The sequence below is a fragment of the Microtus ochrogaster genome, linkage group LG1 (genome assembly GCF_000317375.1).
Source record: "Microtus ochrogaster isolate Prairie Vole_2 linkage group LG1, MicOch1.0, whole genome shotgun sequence".
Lineage (NCBI taxonomy): Eukaryota > Metazoa > Chordata > Mammalia > Rodentia > Cricetidae > Microtus > Microtus ochrogaster.
Window position 1 is genome coordinate 52,108,558 of NC_022027.1, and position 6,000 is coordinate 52,114,557.

The following is a 6,000-nucleotide window of genomic DNA, read 5'->3' on the forward strand; positions in this document are numbered from 1 at the left end:
TATGCACACTGTCCTATAAGCAAGTACTACCTAGAGACTGGTAAAGGAAGACTGGGTACACACAACTGTACCCCCAGCTGAGGATCTGGGATGAGTGCCCAGAGCCCAAAGCCAGTCTGAACCACAGTGTCTGCTGTCTCAAAAACAAAAGCAAAACAAACACCAACCAGCAAATAAAATGCCAGAGCAACACAAACTGCAAACTCAACACCCCCCAAAAAAACTCAATGAGTCAAAAGATAAAGCCTAGTGAACCGCCCTCCACCAAGTCCATCATTCAGTCTCCCTAAGACCTATATGCATCACAGATGGATGCTGTATGCAGTGGACGCCTTGGTATCTGTCAGCATGTACAAAGTGGACCTCTCAGCATCTGCCATGCATTCTTGCTGTATGTATGTAGACTTTCCAGTCTTTGTTATGTATGTATGCTATTTGCAATTGGTCTCACCATCTGCCATACATGTATGCTGTGTACACATGGACTTCTCAGTATCTATCATACATAAATGTTGCATGAATGCATGTATGTAGACTTTTCAGCGCCTGTCATACATGTACTCATGTGGACTTCTCAGCACCTGTCATATGATGTGGGATTCCCCTCTGTATGCTGTGACTATGTTTTATTACTGTTGGTTATTAAATAAACTGCTTTGGCCTGTGGCAGAGCAGAATGTAGCCAGGCTGGAAGAGCTAGAGAGAGAGAGTCCGTGGAGTCAAGAAGATGCCATAGAACTGCCCAAGCAGCAAGAGGTAACAAACCATGAAGCTCGTGGTAGAATATAAAATAATACAATATAAGAGTTAGTTAATAAGAATCCTGAGCTAGTAGGTCAAACAGTGTTGTGATTAATATAGTTTCTGTGTGATTATTCAGGTCTGGGCAGCTGGGAAATGAATGAGCAGTCTCCGTTTACAGTCATATGTGTATGCTGTATGTACTTGGACTTCTCAGTACAAAAATAAGACTTTATTTCACAGAGTCTAGAAAAATATACAGAAACCCCCACAATATCATTTTAATATAGGATGTTTCCTACATCCTTATAAAGATACTGTTTCAAATTAAGTGGTAACTAACAACAAACCATTCTGCAAAGGTTGCTCTGGTCAAGAAGTAATCTGTTCTGTCAATTTCACAGGAGGAATTTTTATGCTTTCAAAGAACAAATTGTTTTTAAAGAATTCCTCAATTGTTTCCTACTACAGTTTTTTAAACTTAAAAAATTAATTTATTCACATATAACTGTTTTGTTTACATTTCTGTTCATGCATTGTGTGCAAACACAGGTTTGCCTGGGGCCCATGTGGCCAGAAGATGGTCCCAGATGACCTTGAACAGGAATTACAGTCTATGGTTTGCTGCCAGGTGGGACTGGGAACTGAACCTGTGACCTCTGCAAGAGCAGCCAGCACTCTGTACCAGCCCCCCCCCCATTATGGCTCTCTGATAAATGTGTACTTTCAGTTAAATCTTTCGCCTGTTAAATAAGACCCATAGCTCTGTTTTTTGTTTGTTTGTTTTGTTTTTGGTGATACGTGGGTCTGAATACAGGCCTTCAATAAGGTAAGTAAGTGGCAAGTAACTTTTAGTAGCTGGGCTATATATCAGCAAGACCAATATTCCATAACAAACTCAAGAAAAGATAGAAATTCAGGTATCGACTAATGATTTTTGACCTCTACTCAGGGATAAACATGTAATTTTAAAATGAAGGTGTCTATAAATATTCCTGAGACACAGATTACATTGATGCATACTATATTCTGCTTGTAAGAATTAAGTGTTTCGCCGGGCGGTGGTGGCGCACGCCTTTAATCCCAGCACTCGGGAGGCAGAGGCAGGCGGATCTCTGTGAGTTCGAGACCAGCCTGGCCTACAGAGCTAGTTCCAGGACAGGCTCCAAAGCCACAGAGAAACCCTGTCTCGAAAAACAAAAAAAAAAAAAAAAAAAAAAAAAAAAAAAGTGTTTCATTTATCTGAGCAGAAGAAAGTTTCTAAGTAAACAGCCACTTCTTCCAGTGTAAGTCTTCATATAAGGCACAGAAAACATTCTGAAAATACATCCAACTTATACAAACTTGAATTTCTATCACAAAATCTTTTCAAAAGATGAAAGGAGTATGTTCTGAAATGAACAAGCATGGCTTCTACACAAATGATATTAGCATAATGAAACAGCACTGCTCTTCATTCATTCATTCATTCACAAAAACTTGCCGAATTCCTACTGCGTGCCCAGCAGTGGTCTAAGAGCTGGGAACTCACAGGTAAATGAAGACTAAATTCTAGTGTCCACCAAGTTCATATTCTAATTCAGATGACAAATGCTAAGGAAATTAGCTTAAAATTCTAATTCTCAGTTCACTCCCTACTAACACACACACACAGACACACACACACACACACACAATTACACTCACACACGTACATATACACACAAGAATAGCACAGACTATACATTTTAAAATGTATAGTTTTATGATTTATATCTATAATCCCATAGCCTCAGAACTCAGAACTCCAGAGAGCTCCTGTTTCAGAAAGCAAAACAGTGACTATTAAAATTAGGGGTTCACGGGGCTGGAGAGATGGCTCAGAGGTTCAGCTTAGTGATAGGGAATTCAGTTAGAATATGAGTCCCTGGGTTCTATCTCCAGCACTAAAAATAAATAGAAATAAAAATATTGAAATTAAAATTAAGAAGCTAGAGAGATGGTTCAATGAGGTAAGAGCACTTGCTGTGCCTACAGAGGACCCAAGTTCTATTCCTAGCACCCATGACAGGACGCTCACTGTCACCTACAACTCCAGCACGGGGGGGGGCATGCATATATACACATAATTAAAAAGAATAGCAGGCATGTTAGCACACACCATTAATCCCAATGCTTGGGAGACAGAGGCAAATGATGCTTTGAGTTTGAGGTGAATCTGGTCTGCACAGTGAGTTGCAGGACAGCCAGGGCTACGTGGTGAGAGCCTGTTTTAGACAAACAAACAAAATCTTGAAAATGAAGACAGCTATGTGCTATGAGGGACACAGCATCTAGTGTGGAGGAAGACTCCTACAAGCCAACCTAGGAGATGACACAGACCCTAAGGACGACACTCTATGATGCTACAGAGAGGGCAGAGCTGTGCAAATGACATCATGGTGAAGAGCACCAAGAGGCCTGGCAGCCTGGACCAAGGCAAGAAGGAGGAGCACAGCAACTGAGATCTCAGTCTGGGAAAACTGAACAGATAAGGGCGTGCAGAAGAAAGCCTGTTCTTTGGGTTTTTTGTTTTGTTTTGTTTTTTGTGGTTTTTTTTCGTTTGTTTTTGTTTTTCAAGACAGGGTTTCTCTGTAGTTTTGGAGCCTGACCTGGAACTAACTCTTGTAGACCAGGCTGGCCTTGAACTCACAGAGATCTGCCAACTCACAGAGATCTGCCTGCCTCTGCCTCCAGAGTGCTGGGATTAAAGGCGTGCGCCACCATTGCCTGGCAAAAGCATGCTCTCTGTAAATGACAGCAATGCTCCATCTATAAACACTAGGTACGCTTCCCCAGGTACAGCTCCACCATGTAAATGTCTTTTAAAGAGAGCATGGAGTTTCAAGGCAGGAGATTGAGGTCTTCTCTGTCTCCCTGTCTATCTGCCGGTCTGTCTATCTCTCTCTCCCCCCCTTTCTCCCTCCTCCCTCCCTCCCTCCCTCCACGATTCTCTACACTGTGAAGATGTGTTGCTCTCATTGTTACTAAAAAGCTGATTGGCAGATGGCTAGGCAGGATTATTGGGGAGAAGGGCAGAGTGAGGGAGTCAGGAGACTCTCAAGCCAGACCCTCAAGAAACAACATGGGAAGTTTATAGATGAGGCAAATGAGACTTGGGGCAGCACACAGATGAATAGAAATGGGCTGATTTAAATTGTAAGAGCTGGCTGGAGACAAGCATTAACAATTAATAATAAGTCTCCGTGTGGTTATTTGGGAAGCAGCTGGTGGGACAGAAAAGTTCACCTAGGATTCCCCTCCTATCAAGAGAGAGACTTAGCACACTCAGCTCAGGAAAGAATGGTTGTATGATAAACTTGTGACATTGGTGACCCAGACTGGGAGTAGGTCAATAACTCTAAGGAACAAAAGCACCTTGAAACACATTCAATGATTAACTAGACTTAGAAGCAAGGATTTACACTGTTTCTAGCACTGTTCAAATGTTTAACATGTCATTAACGTCCCAATAAACTTTTACAGAGCAGGTGCTGGTAGCATCCCCTTTACAGTTAAGAGAATTAAGGGTCAGTGAAGCTAACCTATGCCAAGATAAGAGCACAGGACTGAATACGGGGTCAGTCTGATCCCCAGAGGCATCCCGGATATTTTCTCTACTAATCTTTGTCAGAGCAGCTTCCTGTAATGCTGCATACTGTTGTCCTTCGAGAGGTTACTGACTACGTCACTGAAAAGGGTACAGAGCCATGTGGCTAACATAGATAATAATGGGTTAATATAAGTTATAAGAGTTAATAAGAAGCCTGAGCTAATGAGCCAATCAGTTTATGATTAATGTAAAGCTCTGTGTGATTTCTTTGGGGCTAAACAGCTGTGGAACCTGATGGGAGGACAGAAACCCAGACAACAGGTGACTTGGTATCCCAAGGGTTATTTTTATGAGTTAATCATCTTCTAATGTTAGCAGTGTTGTGAATCAAAGCCAGGCTCTCACACTGGTGAGGGGGATGCTAGTCCCTGTGCCCTCTTAAAAGGCTAATTTTTAATATCTACCTAATAAATACTGAAAAATTCCCTAGCACTTGAACTAAATACTTTTGGCCTATTCAGAGAAAAGAAACTAATGGTGCTATTTAACAGTGTTTATAAAGTAGGAGCCCAGCCTGTTATTATTATTATTGAATGATATCATTAAATAAAAACAGATATGACTAATAAAAGAAATTAGGACATACACAAGATCTTGTTTCTTAAATATGTCACCATCTAAAATTGTTAAATACTGACCCCCATTAGTTCTTAAATGAGTTGCTATGGATATAAAATGCAACAAAAAAGATCATCTGTTTGAATTTTGGTCTTTCTCTTATATGGATCTAAACGTGTGTGCCCCTGTCTAATGCCAACAATTTTAAAGCAAAGGTCACTTGAGGGATTTAGATACTGTCTTCAACTTGGATACTTCTCAAATATAAACTGAAAATAATTTCAAAAGCAAGTGGAATTTCTTAAGGATCAAGTTCATAAATATTAATTTCAAAATAAGAGGAAGATATACTATGATAATTAATAGTGCCATCTTATGGAATTTCAGACAATGAAAACCTATTCATTTTGCAGAACTTAATCCCCAGTGTTTCCTCTGTGATATTTTGTTCTTGGACATAAAGATTATTTTTTACATTGCCAAGTAAGTTTATTCCCCTGTTCTCAGACTTTCTGTGATCTTGAGGTCTGAGACAGGACAGCAGCAGCTGCCCTGCAGGACTATGATGGAGCTCAAGGGCAGCATTTCAAGACTGCACTCAGCACAGGCCAACACAACCCATGGCTCCTGAAGTCTTGTTGGCCATAATGCCACACTGAGCCATTTATTCACCAACAATACTTCCTGTTAGTGGAGAACACTCATGCACATGGACAAACATTAAACAACTCTCAATTTGTAGATTTGATGGAAATGGTAATTTTTGCTTGTTAGCGTTCACACAATGAGTATAATTTGTACATATTTTAACTGGTCATAATGGTATAGAAATAACATCCAATCTTTTCACTACTTGGGAATTTCCTAGGAAGGTAAGCGTAACTCCTCTGTGGTAGAGCACCTGCCCAAGCATGTAAGGAGCCTGCCCTTCCAAATCCACAGCCAGGGTGGGTATGTAGGCCAGAGGAGCCCACACGGGAAGTTTTACAACTACATAGGCACACATACATGGGCTGCTGTGGAATATCCCTTTACACTATGTAAAGTTTCACAACTACATAGGCACACAT

The 6,000-nt window shown here is 40.8% G+C and overlaps 1 protein-coding gene across 1 annotated transcript in view; it reads right to left on the minus strand.

Moving 5' to 3' along the window:
- Wdfy3 (WD repeat and FYVE domain containing 3) overlaps positions 1–6,000 on the minus strand; it is a 216,963-nt gene that overhangs the window by 138,674 nt on the left and 72,289 nt on the right. The window lies entirely within an intron of this gene.